This window comes from Diadema setosum, chromosome 12 (genome assembly GCF_964275005.1).
Source record: "Diadema setosum chromosome 12, eeDiaSeto1, whole genome shotgun sequence".
In the NCBI taxonomy this organism is placed as follows: Eukaryota; Metazoa; Echinodermata; class Echinoidea; order Diadematoida; family Diadematidae; genus Diadema; species Diadema setosum.
This window is the reverse complement of record NC_092696.1, coordinates 4995747-5014315: the sequence shown is the minus strand read 5'-3', so window position 1 is coordinate 5014315 and position 18569 is coordinate 4995747.

The following is an 18569-nucleotide window of genomic DNA, read 5'->3' as shown; positions in this document are numbered from 1 at the left end:
ATCATTGTCCCTGCCTACTCCTAGAGATGCAATATTGCCAAGAAATCTCAAGTGCACCTTGAGATTACTGGGCAATATTACGCCTCTATAAAGGGGCAGGCAGTGACACTGACTGGCTCCTCTAAAGAAGCAATTTTGCAGCAGTCATGGATTAAATAAGCACCACACAGGTGCAACATTATACCTTTAAGGCACAAAATTGCATCCTTAAGAGAGGGTATAATCTTGGAAATTTGGGTGCTTCTTTGCACCCTCACGAAAGGTGTTAAGTTGCACCAAAAGTAAAGGCAAGAAAGGGTGCAAAGTTGCGCCCAAAAACTAAAGGGTGAAAGATCGCACCCTCAAGAAAGGGGGCAACTTTGCACCCTCTCTGAGGGTGCAAAGGTGCACCGCTAGGGTGCAAAATTATACCATTGCACATGGTGAAACTTTTGCACCCATTTCTTGAGGGTGCAAGATAACACCCATAGGGAGCCACCAATGTGACATCACTTTCCACCCTTAAAAGGTGAAAGAGTGAACCATTTTTTCTTCGTGTGTCCGTGAAAGTGACACTGAAACTTTAAAAATGCATAACTTGCACTGGATCATACGATTTTCCATGTGCACTTATGTGTTCTCATGACATTGCTCAAATCCACGTGTACATTTGGGTTTCATTCCCCTTTAAGTACTGTTTGAGGTATCCAAATGAAACTTTACATATTGGACGAAGCTCCTTCTACCACCTTGTGGGTGCCAGCGTTCGATGTCAAATATTGTAGGTCATTGTCAAATTCTACAATGTCATATAGAATAGATGACAATGATGTAGTTCTGAAGCATACTTTTCATTTGATACTTTTGCAATGACTCCATGTATATCCTTGTAATCCAACTAGGTATATAATTATCCGTGACTTGTACTTGAATTACGACAGAATGATTCGGTAAGGAAAGTTTTCTGTCATGTCATTAAAGAAGAATTGAACATGTCAATATTATGCTATTTGTTCCATAGTTATTTCTGAAGTGGTTAAATGTATTTTCCTAAAACTTTTTTTCTTTTATATAATTATATCTAAGTTGCATCCAGATGCCTATTCGTTGAAAAATGCGGGCAATGTATTCAAGGTCAAGGATCATAGGTTAATGGGTATAGTGTATACAACATTTCACTAGTTGTTGTTGTTGTTGTTGTTGTTTTTTTTTTTTGGGGGGGGGGTGGGGAACATGGTTCAAAGTGTCCTAAAACCTTGTATAATACATGTACTTAGTTTTGTAGTCACGACACTTGCTATATATGATACCAAACTGTTCCCGCTCATACTACATATTATAGGTGTTTCAAAAAACATTTCCCACTTTTGATCATTAATACTTGAATCATCCGATAAAACTGTCATTGATATGAGTAATAGCTGAATAGTGTACAATTTTGTTGGAGGTGATTTGAATGTGAAAGCATAAATCAGTTTCATTAAATCTAAGATTGATTTTGAAATAAGGTTTCAGATTTTGGTCAAATTCTAACCCTCTGCACAAAAATTGAACTTTGCACAGGAACCAATGATGTGTATGTGAGTGTGTGCTGACAATGGCCCTGAACAATGGACATGCCTGAACCACCTGTTGACTAGGGGTCAGTCTCGCGCTCCCAGGCACATGAATGCTTAATCAATAATTCATGTGGATTGCCCTGGGCACTGCTAGTCTGAATTCATGCACGGTAAAGGGTAAAATGCATGCACATGGAAGTAAGCACATGTTTCCATGTGCTTGCAAACACCACATTTCATTCCAGCTAGCAATCATTTTCAAATTTTGCTTCACATATCACTAAATTTGGCATGAAGCATAAATGATCTAAAGTTCTTCATTTTAATAGAACTGTCTACTAATAGTTTGATAAATTTGTCGCTCTTTCGATAAAAAGAGATCATTTTTGGTAAAGAGTTCAGCAGCATTTTTCATTGGGGCGATTTGTTTCACAGTAGATTTATTTAAGGCTCCATATGCACAAATGTATACTCTAATTGATTTTCTTTGCTTTCTGTCACCATGTTTACGACAGAACAGAAGGTATTCATTGTAATTTCGTTTTTCAGAAGTAGGGAGAGCACTGTCGCGACTCAACGACAGTATTGGCAGGCGTTTGACTTTACACAGATACTGCCAGAAGCTGAATAAAGACTAGTTGTGATAATGGAATTTCTCATGAATAAATAATGAAGCATTCAAGCCCTGGCTATTGTTCAGGACCATTGTCAGGGTGTTAACCACACACTCCCATACACACCCATTGACCCCTGTGCAAAGTGAAAGTTTGTACAGAGGGTTGAAAATAGAGCAAAATCTGGAACCTAACTATGAAATTAATCATGGATTTCATGAAACTGATTTATGCTTTCATATTTAAACCACCTTCAACAAAATTGTACACTATTCAGCTATCACTTATATCAATGACAGTGTTGTCTGATACATAGTTTTTGAATTATTAAGAATCAAAAGTGGGAAATGTTTTTTGAAACACCTCGTACAAATGCAGCCGTTTCAAGGAAATATGATAGATATTCTTATACTGCACGATTTGGTAATGCTTAAGTGGTCCATAAGATTCCATTGATATTGTGCATAGAACAGAAAGTGGATTTGACAATGTTTATGATATCCGCAAGTTACTCTTTGACGGGGTCTATCATCCGATTAATATGTATAAGCACGGTAGTCCCCTATTCGGAAACTACAAGTTAGATATAAGCTGCATTCATTTTGCACGCGACCATGGCGTTATAGCCAAAGGTGATCTGTAAATCCCTGTGTGCCTACACAGGATTGGAAAACGTAATAACTTTCTGTGTATAGAACAACGAAGCATAAACTTGTGCTTTATCCTCAGTCACTTTGTTAGTCATAATGATGGTTTGCTCATTGCAGTTCCGGAATCTCAGCTCGAGGGGCTCGAATTGATCCCAAATCAGTTGGAATGCGTGTATCACCCCCAAACAAAATCTGAACACATAACTGCAATCCTGCATAGGTTTGATTTTCATAGTATAGGTTTTCCCGCTCAATTTCATATTTGTTTCACTCGAATTCATATAGATGTATTCAATTTCAGACGTTATCACTTAACGATCAATATCGTTCTTTCGAATTTTACATCAAGTCACTGGAATTCATTTCGAGAACACGCGAATTAATTTATGAGCACCAAAAATCATTAAAGCGTAACATTATTTCAATTAAGATCGTTCCAATTTTCTTTTTCCTCACTCGATTTATTTTTAGAGAATTCAAATAAGCGATTTTTTTTTCTTACGACTTCGTTCACGTGTTATACGGTTTGACATTTCTTGCATTAGATTTCAAAATTCGTGCATTCAAATTAAGAAAGTACCCCAGAGGAGCCTGTTTGGGCATTCAATTTCATTTTGTGGATTTCAATTTAATTTCATGTGTTCTTTCATAATTTTAACAGATTTTGTGGTTAACAGTGTTGTGTGTTTCTTTATCTCTGTAAGTATAATGGTGTCTGTAATATGTTTTTGAGAACAGTCTTGAATATATTCATAAATAATGACTTTGTGTGCCATGTACCTATTTCTCTATATATGTATTCATAAGTGCGACTTTTTTTTTCGCATGATTATACATTGATTTTATATATATTTATATTCAATTTTGTCATAATATATATATATATATATATTCTTCTTTTTTTTCAGTAGTTTCTCTTCTGCCGTCTTTTTTTTCAAAACCATAACATGACAACGTTAGGCCTATGTCTCGTAATGGATTATAACTATAATATAAGGCTTATCTAGACATAATTGTGTTTTTTGTGTCTAATTTTTAATCTAGTTTGTGTGAAAAGGGTGTGTTTTTCTTCTTTTTCATCTTTACATCCTTCATTTATTTTCATATGGGACTGACAGTCCAGGGTATACAACATCATGACATATTATCATTATTATGTCTGGAACTATGGAAAGATGCACCTTAAATCTAATGCCCTTATTTAAAACATGCTTGCTCTGATGAATTTGAATGAATGAACAGACGTCTAGGCAGTAGGCTTGTGAATTTGAATGAACATTTCTTAAACTTAATGCTTTTTATTTCAATATGAATGATTTGTATAAATTTTCTTGTGAACAAATAATACATTAGAACAAGAGAAACTTATTTTGTAAGCACATTCTTGAAATCGTTTGCTTTTACTTAAATTTTGGGTGACGCATTCGCAGAATTGTTTGCACCGAATACAAAATGAGAATGAAAGAAAAACGAATTTGAAAACTCATTCCTTAAATTGTAAGATTGTTTTCGAACTTTGGATGCTTCATTCAAATTTGTCTTTCCAAGAATAACAAATTCGAAGGAAAGAAAACGAATTTGAATGCTCATTCCTTAAATCGCATACTCTTATTGAAAATTCGCCTGATCAATTTAAAGAGGCTCTTGCATGAATAACGAATTCGAATGAACGAAACAGAATTTGAATGACGATTTAGCGAGCCGATCACAAGTCTCGTGAATTTTGATGCTCTTAAAGCTAAATCGCATGACAAAATATCAACATTGAAAGGGAAAACCTATATATACCTTGTATTTAAATGTTTTCATCGAAATGCCTGTATACGGTATGCGTATCTCAGTAAACTCTCTAAACAATATTAAATTGTAGTCGTAATCTACGTGCCAAGAATCTCATGTTTTAAGTAAGTGTGAACTCCAAGACATGTCTTGATAAGGACTTTAAGACAACCGGCATCGTCATTATAAAACAAACTCCTAATTATAAGACATGTTTAGATTTTAGATAAATTCATTTCTATGCTAGAAACATATCTTTTTGATGATTCATGATGACGTCATTGTTACATGAATATTGTACGCATGGAAATATGTATTCGTTTAAATGCATACAAACAACTTGTTAAATCCTCTTACATCTTTTTTTTGTTTTAGATATGGTGCATACTTTAGAAATGTAAGTAGCTTGCTCTTGTTTTTGAGGCTTTGTGTACTGGTAAGAAGCATATCTTATTCTTATAGATTACGTGAATAAGTACGCATTCAAGAACGTTTTGAATGAAACGTATCCAGACAACTGCACATCATATCTTTACCTATTCCTTCATGCAGATGTATACTCTTTCCTAGAGGGTTGGTAGATAGATAGTGAGATAGTTCTCACCTAATTGGGAAGGTAATTGGGTAAATGTTTGGTTTCAGTATATTATTCAAACACAACTGAGTTAACTTCTACATTAACATTTACAAAACTCACAAATTCCACACACACACACACACACACACACATTTCATGAGTCACAGGATCCAAATTACACTAATCCAAATTTCTTTGCAGAGTGCAACAACAACATAAGTTTGATATACTGAGCAAATAGGCTTACATCAGTTCGCACTATTCAAGGTTTAAAGTAGTTAAGTAACTAAATTGTACCCGGTTATGTGATGCTAATAGGAATAATGTTGCACCTATGTGGTGCTTATTGATCCATAACTGTTGCAAAATTGCTTCTTTAAAGGAGCCAGTCAGTGTCACTGCCTACTCCTAGAGACGCAATATTGCCCAGTAATCTCAAGTGCACCTTGAGATTACTGGGCAATATTACGCCTCTAAAGGGGCAGGCGGTGACACTGACTGGCTCCTTTAAAGAAGCAATTTTGCAGCAGTCATGGATCAAATAAGCACCACATACATGTAGGTGGAACATTATACCTATATATAAAGCACAAAATTGCACCTCAAGAGAGGGTACAATCTTGGAACTTTGGGTGCTTCTTTGCACCCTCACGAAAGGGTGTTAAGTTGCACCAAAAGTAAAGGCAAGAAAGGGTGCAAAGTTGCGCCGAAAGTTAAGGGTGCAAGATCGCACCCTCAAGAAAGGAGCAACTCAGCACCACTTAGTGTGGGTGGAAAAATGCACCCTCAAGAAAAGGTGTAACTTAGCACACTTAGTGTTGGTGGAAAGATGCACCCAAGGGAATAACTTTAGGGTCATCCCACGAGACCGACACCCACGAGTCATACCGTCCACGATACCGACATCAAAAATAGGCTCATGAGTCATACACCCCACGAGTTATACGGCTCAGGAGTCATACAGCCCATGAGTTCGACACTACGCACGAAAGGCTCATGTGACCGACGCTAAGCAAACACAGCCCACGAGACCGACACTAAGCAATAAATGCTCACGAGACCGACACTAAGCAAAGAAAGCCCACGAGACGGACAGTAGGTAAAGAAGGCCCACGAGACCGACAGGATAAACAGCGCCATCTACAGTTGATTAGCTGTACAGGGTGTTCCATAAACGGAAAAATAACATACTGGCGGGTGCAATTTCTTCACGCTATCAAGTGAAAGATGGTAACCATCTACATGTGAACGACATCATGTATTTCTACATACTTCTAGGGGAATTAGAAAAATAGAATTGTATTTTTCATGCCCCCCCCCCACAAAAAGAAGACAGAAACACAAATGAATTAATAAAAGAGGACAAGAACGATGTATGGATTTAATAATTTTAGAGCTTTGATAATGCAATCGCCCTATTTTTGATAGGCTTTCGATTCACTAGTTACTTAGGCTATATTAGATATCCTACCCTTCTGCTTAGACATTTTGGAGTAAGATCTATATGTAATTTTCTGTGTAACTACAATGTATGTAATTCAACTGATTAAAACGTTTTTTATCGCAGGGATTCACCTCGAATTGTGGCTTGTGTTATTCTCCTCCAAACAATACATTTTTCGTGAAATACAATAGCTGCTCTCAAAGATGCATCTTGTTTTTTTTTTTCCGAATCCCTAACACTACCTTAATAAACGATTACGTTATATTCTTTTTTTATTCATACTAAATCAACACCCTTGCAGGTGACTATCCCCTATCCAGACCGTGTAAAGCAGGAGTGCACCGGAACATTGACCATTTTGTGAAATATAAATTTCTCTGCTGGAAATTTTTTCTAGTTGATTTAACTGAAGGTCAAAAGCATTTCATTTTCCCCTAGTAAGTGTATTCATTTTAGGTGGAAAGGGACAGGCAGTGTTTTTTTGTTTTGTTTTGTTTTTAAGGTACACGTACTTGTGTTTTGCGGAAAGGACATGGATGGCATGGGGGATGAATTCCTCTACCTCCTCAAAAAAAAAAAAAAAAAGGACGGTGAAGGTACAATGTCTATTTCATAAAGAACTGTTATAAACAAGCACATAAAAATATATGTATTTTTAATGAGGCGAACCTTTGATTTGTTGCACACTTTCACTGAATTTTGTTCATTTTTTCGCAAACACACAACCACGCAAACACAATTAAAGATCCTGATCATTTCTTGGGGTGGGGGCAACTGATGGGGTTACACTCTGGCAACTCTTCTTTTTCCATCTCTCATATCCTCCTTTAGGATGCCATTATCACGACCCCCTATACAATTTATTGGTCTATAGGTGGCGCTGTTCATCCTGTCGGTCTCGTGGGCCTTCTTTGCTCAGTGTCGGTCTCGTGAACCTCTTTTGCGTAATGTCGGTCTCGTGAGCCTTGTATGCGTAGCGTCGGTCTCGTGGGCCTTTTAAGTGTAGTGTCGGTCTCGTGGGCTTTGTTTGCTTATTGTCGGTCTCATGAGCCTTCTGTGCATAGTGTCGGTCTCGTGAGCCGTATAACTCCTGGGCTTATTTTACTTGATGTCGAACTCGTGGACTTTATTTGCTCAGTGTCAAATTCATGGGCTGTATAATTGATGGGCTGTATGACTTGTGAGCTGTATGACTCGTAGGCTGTATGACTTGTGAGCTGTATAACTCGTGGGCTGTATGACTCGTGGGTGTCGGTCTCGTGACGTGCACCCACAACTTTGCACCCTCAATAAAGGGTTAAACTTTGAACCCTCTCTGGAGGTGCAAAGGTGCACCCACAGGGTGCAAGATTATACCCTTGCCCATGGTGCAACTTTTGCACCCATTTCTTGAGGGTGCAAAATAACACCCATAGGGAGCCACCAGTGTGACATCACTTTACACCCTTAAAAGGTGCAAGAGTGAACCATTTTTTCTTAGTGTGTACCTATGATTTCATTCATACCTTGAATGTCATAATGCTGATGAGGACTATAAGAGTATACAAGCATTGTTTAACCAATATCAAATAGAATGATATATATTTTTTTTTTTTTGCAAAGGAATTACAGCTCCACATATAAATCACACACCCCAGGTTGTTTCACATTTTTCGAAGAAGAATTTACATTACGCTCCAAACACTACAGGACTCATATAAATACTACATACCTGGCATGATGACGCTGAGGCGGCTGCTGTTGAGAGGAAACTATTGGGCAAGTAGGAACAGGACAGGGTGAACTTGGAAAGACGTGGCATAGCACACACCCATTTAGCCAAGTCTTCTCCCACCGAGGGTTGATTTACGAAGTCATTATTAATGTCTGATTCCAAGCGCAGAGCTTCAAGCTGTAAAAAAAAAAAGAAAAAAAAGAAAGAGTTGAAATGCTGTCAAAACTTACAAAGAGAGAATAATGAAATATTGTGTGAATTATAGTATTAAGGAATAATTGAACACGAAATCAATCTGTGAATAGACCAATGTAATGTAGGGATTTTTTTTTTGAAGCTATACACTTAAGATCAAGCTATAATCATTACCTTGTTTTTACTTAATCAACACATTAGATCAGGTTGCGATAACATAACGACGTTATTGACGGCAGCAAAGAGATCCTCTCTTCTTATTAGTAGGAGTGTACAAACCCAGCCAATTGAATCAGTTGGTGAAAAAAAAAAAAATCATTTTTTTTTTGTCATTCTCTCCTCCGTGACCATCATACTTCATAACAGTTTCACTTGCTTTTCTCAAAATCATAGTCGGGTTCTGAACAACACATGTATTGTTAGTCAAAGCGACCGTTATGTACACAGAATGAATAGAAAAACAGTAATAATACCAAATGAATACTGAGTACAATTGTTCAGTAAGTCAGATGACCCCGGTAGACCAAAAAAAAAAGGGCAGGACAAAACCGGACAAAATGGTCCGGCAAAGTCTCTGTGAATACGTAAATGAATAGTAAAGTCACGTTATATTGTATGAAGGCATTCTCCAAAGTGAAGAACAGAGTTAATATACCTCAACACCGAATCAACCAGCGTTCCCGGTAACTATACACAGCCCAGTCGCCGCTGTACATACGTAGCGCGACAGGGCTGTACCAACGAAGCTCCAAACACGAAGAGGGTCCAACGATAGCATGCGATCGGATTGAATTTTGATACTTTAGATCATTTTTTTGTCACTTCAAACTCATCTGACGAACAAAATGATAATGAGACTTCATATCTATGCTATGAATATTGAAATTTAGATTTGATAACTTACCTAAAATGATGGTTATATGCAGCATGTGTGAACGGTTCACGAACGGTACATCGTCTTTCACGCCAGGCCATTTCCAATATCCGGGAGGTCACATGATCTGAATGCCCTTTCAAAAGGTCGCGCTGTCGACCGTGCTGCTACACCAACACTCAAGCAGCGCATCGCACGCACGCAAAAAATTTCCGCAGAGATCAAGGCGCCATTTTGAATTCTGCAACGATGAACCCTGACGGTGTTAGGGAATCCGCCAGAAAGTATCGTTTTTTGGTTCCACGGACTTATCACGAGGGCTCTCAATAGACTTACGAACCTTCTGTAATACAAGCATGCACTTAAGGTGAGTAACGTTTGGTAACGTGTACATTGTTTATAAAGAACGTATAAATTTTCATAAGTTTTGTAGTTGTGTTGTGGTTCCCCACTTTGTAGGTGCCCGCTCGTTGGTCAGACGCTGTATTCGCGTAGCGTATTAACAGCGTCTGGTCGGGCTACGTTCCCGGTTGAGCTGAAAAAATAATACAAAAAAATATGATATGCCTTGTAATCTATATGATATATAAAAGTCTCGAACCTACTGCTGCTGCTGCTGCTGCTGCTCGCACTTGCTCGGTGCACTCAGGCGGAACGCCAAGGGCATTCATAGGTCATTGAAAAACTGCCTATGTCATTCCCACTAGGCAGGAGGGATGATGCGTGTACACTCGTGCGAATGTGCACTTAGTTGACTCAATACAGCACTAGTTTATGTCAATTTTACGAAAAGAAATGATAAACTGTGAAGGAATTATGGAAAAAAATATTATGTTTCTGTCTATCTTATTCATAAATCCTCTTCATTTCAACCTATCTGTAATCACATCTTACCCACTTGCGAGTCAACGTGTCCATAACGTCCTCGAGCCCCCCCCCCCCCCCCCCCATAGCTCTGGAACATTCCATTCAATGACGGGGTTTTTATTTTGCAACGTTATCAAATAACTCTCATGTAAGCAAGTTCTTACTATGGCTAATCTATTTTATAATGTATCATAATCTATCTATGCTTAGATAACCTAATTCAAATTTGCAGAGACATAGAAAAAGATAATGTTTTACAATCGTGATACGTTCAACTACTCATTTACCCTGTGCTGAAATCCGCATGTCTGCTCCGCACATGTTATCGCTATCGCTCAAACTTCGATCGCGATGGCTTGGCTTGTGTGTGTTCTACGTACGTACGTGTGGACGAGAATTACGTTGGTGCTAGTGAGTGTGGCGTAACTTCTCTAGGTTTCCCGTCCATTTCTCTCTTTTTTTCTCTCTTTTGCTTTCATATCATTTTATCTCTTTTATTTTCAGAGTATAATCGTACTTCTGAGTGTGTTTTTTTTTTTCATTTTTCAAGTGATTATCTCGTTTGCAACAATTTAGAGGTGAGTTTTTGTTCGAGTGTTTGTTGAGTTTTTTGATTGAACATGATGTAGATTATCTACGTGTGTGCGAGAACATCGTACTTTGTATGGTACGGTATACCCACTCGTTTATTTCCGTGTAAGCATTTTTACAGTAGTGCAAGTGTAAGACCGAAGTATCTTCATCGTTCGTCTTCCAAGCATCGGGATTTCACCCTAGTTTTCTTCATCGTAGTTTTTTACCTCGATTTTTTTTTTCGGTGCAAGATGTTCTGTGTATTTTTCTACGGTAGAATGCCATCGTTGATCATTTTCGTGTATTCATTACTAGTTTTCCACCTCCGTTTCATTTTTGTGTACGACTAATGTCTAACGTAGCTAGCTTGGTCTGCGATGTCTGTGTCGTTTGCTGATGTGTTTTGTGAGCTGAGAGTGACTATGATGGGAGTGATATTCAGGGTTTTGCTGTGGTTGATATGATAGTGATAATGATGATGATAATGATTCTGGTGATGTTGATGTACGAACCGTTATGATGATGCAATTTATTTCATGTGACCATGACATGACGTTGATGATGGCGAGTACGACAAGAATAGCCTAGCCTAGACCAATGTCCCATGACGAGAGTGACAATGAAACGGGGGCTGATGCTTGCTCGTGCACAGGAGTGGTCTAGATCTAGAGAGCTGCATTTTATCATTTTTCCCCTTTTGCTTGTTCACTCGGGTTTAGTGCTACCAAAATTTGTGTCTCTGAAGAAACTCAACCAAAAGCTTGACAATAAAGTTTGCATCAGGTCTGTTCTGTAGTAAATATTAGATCTAAATGGCTATGCTAATTTAGTTTTCATGTAGAACTCGATGAAATCCCACTTCCTTTGCTCATTTTTCAACTAATAAATTATTTAGAACTGTACTTAAATTCTGATGTACTGCATTCACCATTGTGTTAAATCAATAACAAAGAGCCTGCTGGGCAGGTGTTTCATTCTATCCTTTCATTTCCTCCCTATCCTTTTGGTTTCCTTCCTAGCTGTCACTTTCTTCTTTGACCCTGGATGGAAAAAAAAATCCCATCTTGCCATGTAAAGACAAAACACATACCATCATGAAATATTATGACATTAAAATAATTTTAAAAAAATATATAAGTGATCAAAATTATTGTTTGTGAAAATGAATAATGAATGAAAGGTGATTTCTTATGAAGCAGTTCTTTCAAATGTCCAACAGCTTCGATAATGAAGCAAGTGAAATCTGAAAACTATCATGGCAACAAGTGATATTGATAGGGAATTCTGATAAAAACTGTAACACGATTTGATGTTTGTGAATTTGTCTTTTTTTTTATTGGATTAGGTTATAAAACTACACATGCCACCGATAAAATCACAGTCGCTCTCAATTTGAACAGGAGCAGTAGGGTAGGTACGACTCAGTAAACAGCTGATTATTTATGCATCGTATCCATGGGCAACTGTGGGGTAACTGCAAGAAGGCGCATGGAATTTAGACTTGAGTCAAGAACTATCATTTATTATAACTTTTTTATTCGAAATATTTTTTTTCTTGGACGCTTCTAAAATATATAATGAATATATGTAGCATTTTTTATCGTGAATTCATGAAGAAATAGAATTATTATAAGATATAAATACTAGACGGGCTGAACAATGAAGTCTAACTTCGCCCCAAGAATTTGTAGCACACCGTACCTGGTGCATTTCTAGCGTTCTTGCCGCTCTCCTATAGCCACTTAGTGCATGCATGCAGTCACATGTTTTATACATACAGTACACGTTGTAGCTAGTTCACCGATCTCATTCCTGATCTCGTGCTAGGAAAACCTTCACAAATGTGGAAAATCCTCTCAAAACTAAGCCAGACATGATTTTGGAACATACATTACAGTGTCAAGACCTTTTCAGTGGACTTTGACTTTGCTATCTGTCTGTTTTAGATCTTGAATGTACGACTTCTTACGTCCGATTTGTTTTTCACCACACAAATCAGGTATCGTCACGCACCCTATGAGGAGATCGATATCACGATACCACGCGCAAGAAATCACTGCAATAATTGCTTGGGCAACAAAGATACATGCGCGCTGTAAACATGAATATTGATTAGTTTCTCAGCAGGCTCGAACCTCTGATAGGTGTTTCAGCCAATAAGAGACATTCAAAAGTAGATTTCTTTGCATAAATTATTTTTCAGTATCCCAGTAAGGATCTCTGTGATTGGTGAAAATCATTTTACAGCTCTTGGCCAAGTCTGAGTTCGTAGGACGCCCTCTTTTGGTCATAAATAATGCAACCCACGCTGGTTGTTGGGTGTGACTGGGATGGGTTAAAGACTCCAAAATTTATATATAAGAATGAAATGTGTGATTTGTTATTCTCATGCAAAGTAGATATGATATGAGATACAAAGGTATTAAATAATCATTTGAAAACACTTTAAATGTAGATCTGGAGGGGCTTTTTTTATAAACACACTTACAAAAGTAACTTCTTGACCTTTGCATTTTTACTATTGTTTATGAATGATATAAAATGATTTGTGGACTGAATGTGTCTTTCATAAAAAAAAGCTTATCTTGCAATTAGTCCAACATAAAAAATAGAGATGATTGAAATGAAAAAATAAATGTACAATGCAGAGATGAATGAAAATTATTGAGTGTATGATAAAAATAAAAAATAACTGAAGTGTGTGGAATATTTCACATGAATGAAGAAAATAATTGAAGTGCATGTAATATTTCACGTGAATCAAAGAACTGCCCTTTATTGTAAAAAAAAAAAAGAAAAAAAAAATCTACAGAAAAATCAACAGATGAACAACTACATAAGGACTACTAAAAATTACTCAAAATAATTCTATGCCAAAAAATAAAAACAAAAACCGCAAAAAATTACAGTTACAAACATTACTGCATAAAACTACCAATGATAATTCTCAACTACACAAAATAATATGCAAAAGAAAGACAAATATCTTTTAAAATCGATTGAAAACAGACTAAATAAAGATTACTCAATACTACACAAGATAAAAAATACAATTCTACTGTATGCCAATAAAGAGAAAAATTCTGCCATAGAAAAAAAAACTATATAATAACTACTTATACAAAACAAAACAAAAAGTTATATGCAGAAATGAAAATAAAACCAAATTTCTACAATAATATTTACAGTTATAAGCAACTACTTAATACTACCCAAACAATAATTCTACTTGCTCAAAACAATAACACAAATGTAAACTATACACCGTTAAATGACACTGTCATCAAAATACATATCCCACAATTGGGTAAACTATAAAAAAATCTACAGTATGCTTTGGTGACCCGCACCTCGTCATAGTTAATTTTTGTTCATATTTTAATCACATTTCGTCACTGAAATTCTTTGAAATCCCCTTCACATACAGGAAAAATGCTGAAAATTCCAATGGAATCACACGTTCACTGATCGATATCGAAAATTTGCAGCTATCGTCGCCAAACGCGAACGATGCGGAATAGTTGTGCGCTAAGGAAGGGCCCCCTCAACTCGTCACCAGCGTTCCCATAGACTCAGCACGTAAATGACGTGTGCGGGTGACCGTGATGTTCCCATAGACATACAGGAAAAAGATGCGTGCGGGGACAGTACTATGGTGACAGCATTCTAACACGTATTCCGATTAAAATTTCAGATTTTCGCGAAAAGCTGTTCGGTTTTCACCACAATTTGCTTGGTTGTGGTGGCCCTGCCAAGTTTCAAGCGTACTGAACACAGTCCCGGTCATAAATTTTTGTTTAGTGTGCTTAAAATAATTTCAAGCGGGGTGACGGTATTCGGGCCCATGACGAGGTGCGGGCACCTCACTATACTTGACAAGGGACGCCGAGGCAGCTAGTGTAGCAATAAAATGCCAACAGACAACGTATTGCATAGCGTTATTGGGATTATATAGGTTTTCCCGGCCAATTTCGCACTTTTTTCAGTCAATTTGATAAAAGGTTAATTCAATTTAGTGAAAATCGTCGTCACTGCACATTCTGTCATTCAAAATTTCAAGTTGGTCTTTCAATTTAGCATTTCGATCAATGAAATTTTTACATGTGCCTTTCGAATTCGAAAAACGTGCATTCAAATTGGCACGTGCTCTTCAGTCATTCAAATTCATCAGTACAGGCCGAAAGTGGTATTTCGGTCATTAAATTTCGCGCATATTCAATCAAATTCATTCAAATTAACGTCATGTATTTTTTTTTTTTTTTTTGGGGGGGGGGAGAGGTGATAACATTTAAATTTGTATTTCTATGTGACTTTTTTGTTTCATCCACGCACTGTTAAGCAGTAAAAGTATCATATTCTTGATCCTATATAACTCGAGTTTTGCAACTGATTGACAAATTGCCCTACATCGACGTAAAATCAATCAGTTGCAATGAAAACATCTCGACGGAAGAATTTCATGAATTTGAATAACTCGAGTTTGTTGTTCTGTAACGCTCCTTTTCTTTCATAAATGTCATTTTAAGCCTACATGTCCAAATACTACAGATTAACTTCATCTTCTTCAGTCATGACAGCACAAGCTTCTCAAGAAGACAGAAAAAGTATTATAGGAACATTTGATGATCATAACCTTGACTTCTTAGAACTGGCCGACACACTCGAAATAAAGCGCTCAACGGTCAGATAAGTTGTGACCACATGATGAACTATATTCGGATTGGAAGACTCACTAAGGATATTTAAGAAAAAAACAACTGTTGAAAAGTAATGACGCTTGCAAAACAATAACTACGTTGAAAAAAGAAAGAAAGAAACAACCAAAGCATAAACATGCGTACTGAATTGACTGCAAAAGATGTTAAATTGGATGCCCCAAAATGAGTTTGAATGAACGAGTGCAGCATGTCCGTGATCACGGGACTATATCATTCTAAATTGAATGAACGAATAACGAAATGGTGCTTGTTTTACGAATTTCAGTTGAAAAACTGTTAATTAGAATTAGGCTGAATGTAATTTGAATGCTCCAAAATGAATTTGAATGAAAAGATCATAAAATTGAACTACCGAACATGTCATCTACACTAAATTTTGCTAAATTTAATGCAGCAATTAGGAATTGGACTGACAAAAGTGCGAAATTGGCCGGGATATCCTATATTTTATCCCGAATTGATTAGTGTCCATGATTGAGCTGGTAAATTATAGTTGACGGGTGAAGACGGTGGCGTTGAGGAAGGATGACATCACCAACTCCTGGGGTATGTGTTCTCGTCAGCTCCATTTCAGTGTACCTTACTCGGTCCCCTTTCTTTGCTTTTTTTACAAAACGGTGAAGATTGTGACAATCTTCACTATGTTTCTGATGAATTTGCTGTAAAAGCCGTCCAACCTCCCCTCCCCATGGTTGATCACATTGTAACTAATAATCCCCCAAAGTGAAAAGCTTTGGTGTAATTCACAATGGAATGAGTGATCATTCGATTAGTACTATGATTTGGAAGTCTGATATTTTGTTTTCTTCAAGAACTGTAAATTTCAGAAGCCGGAAAAATTAAAACATTGATAACTTCAGAATTGATATTCACAACCAACCGTGCGAACAGATTAGAGATTCTGAGTCTATCGACCAGGCTGTTGAATTATAGCAGAATTTGTTTTTAAATGTTGTAGAAAAACATATGCCTCAACGGTGTAAAAGAGTAAAAGATAACTTTTCACCTTGGTTGACTTTTGATATTTACAGACTTGTGAAGAAACGAGATAAAGCTAAAAAGAAAACATATAAATGTAAAGATGGAAATATGATGAATGAGTATCGAAAGTTACAAAATAAAGTTACAGCGGAAGTTCTGAAAGCAAAGAAAAAATGTTATGTCGATAAATTCTCCCAAAGTAGTAAAAATTCCAGATCTTCTTGGAGTTTGTTGAAATCCGATTAGAAATCTGATAGTTCAGTCCACGTGCATTCTGATAACCTCATTGAAACTGCCGATCAATTTAATGAATTTTTCGCTACAGTGGGAAGCGCTTTAGCACAGCAAATTCCTGATGCACCTTTTATTTACAAAAAAGCTAGCTCTGAAATTGATAAATTTGAATTTACTTTAGTTACGGATAGTGAAATTTGTAAAATCATTCGTAATTTGAAAGAGGTTAAATCCATTGGTTTTGGTAAGATATCTGTTTATATGCTGAAATTATGCGATTTTGAAATATCACACAGTATTGCTGACTTGATTAATCTGTCTCTGCTAAGTGTAAGTTTGCCAGGCCATGGAAAAGGGCAAAAATCATTCCAATCCATAAAAGCGGACAGATTATCCCTGAAATTATCGACCTATTTCAATTTTGTCGCGTGTTTCAAAAATTCTCGAACGAGTTGTTCAAAAACAGATTTCTTGCACAAAAACAATATTCTGACGTCCGTGCAATCTGGTTTGAGACCACAACACTCAACTATTACTACCCTTATGAAAGTCACGAATGACTGGCTCCATGCAATTGATAGAAATGAATATACTGGGGCTGTTTTGTCGACCTCAGAAAAGCTTTCGAAACAGTGAACTGTGATATACTAATGAAGAAGCTTAAGGAAATGGGCACTGATGGTACTCCCGGTGCTTGGCTGAGAAGTTTATATGACGGACAGAGTCTGCCCAAGAGTGATCAGCTCGTTTTCAACTCGTTAAGAAACACCTAGATAAATTACAAAAATTACAGAATTATATTAAGATTACAACCCGATTCTCATGTTTCTGTTCTTGAAATGCATAACGCTTTAAACTGGCAACTCTTTGATCAAAGAAGATATCATCACTCTCTTACCTTAATGTATAAGATAATGAATAATTTAACCCCTTCTTATTCAAAAGATGAATTTGAAATTGCAACTCATTCCTACCCCTCCCGTTTTGGACAAAAAATAAGACTTCCTAAACCTAGAACTGAATATCTAAAGAAATCATTAGAATATAAATATGCTAAGGAAAATATTGACCTTCCCTTGGATATTAAAGTTTCCCCCAGTGTTTATAATATATTTAAATCTAAAATAAGTATGTTTAAGCTCACTGGCAAGTTGATTTATTTATTTTTTTGATGAAAAAGAGTTATTACAAAATTATTTTGAATTAGTACACGTTATTGTAAGTTATGATTTATTATTTTCCCCTTCTCTTTCCTTTGTATCCTTTTATTTTGCTATTTGCTCGTATCAACTGTAATATGCGATGTTGTTTTTTTTTCTTTCTCTCAACCTATGTATTTCAAATATGTCCATGTTTACAAGTTATGTATTTCACAATTTCACATTGTATTTGTGTAATTTCCATGTTCTGGTCCCCATGGAAACCAGCGATGCCATTTTGGCATCGCTGAATATGGGCCATCCAGCCGTTGTTGTTTTTATACGGAAAATAAAATTCAATCAATCAATCAAAAAATGTGTACTGACCGTGTGTTGTAACGGCAAACTTTTCTCTATCCTGTTCCGCTTACTTTCCCAGATCGATCTTGGTGAAGAATGTAACGTCCCCTATATCCCAAACTAGTTCATCCATAGTGGGTATCGGTTTCCTGTCTAGCACCATTACAGCGTTCAAGGGGCGATAATCAACATAAAATCGGGTTATGTGTGGCGAGTGACGGGTAGGGCGACGCCGAGTTTTCAATAGGCGTTTTCACATCAGCCCGATGTCTCGAAATAGCGCGCTATTTTCTGACTTGGGAAATTAACCAG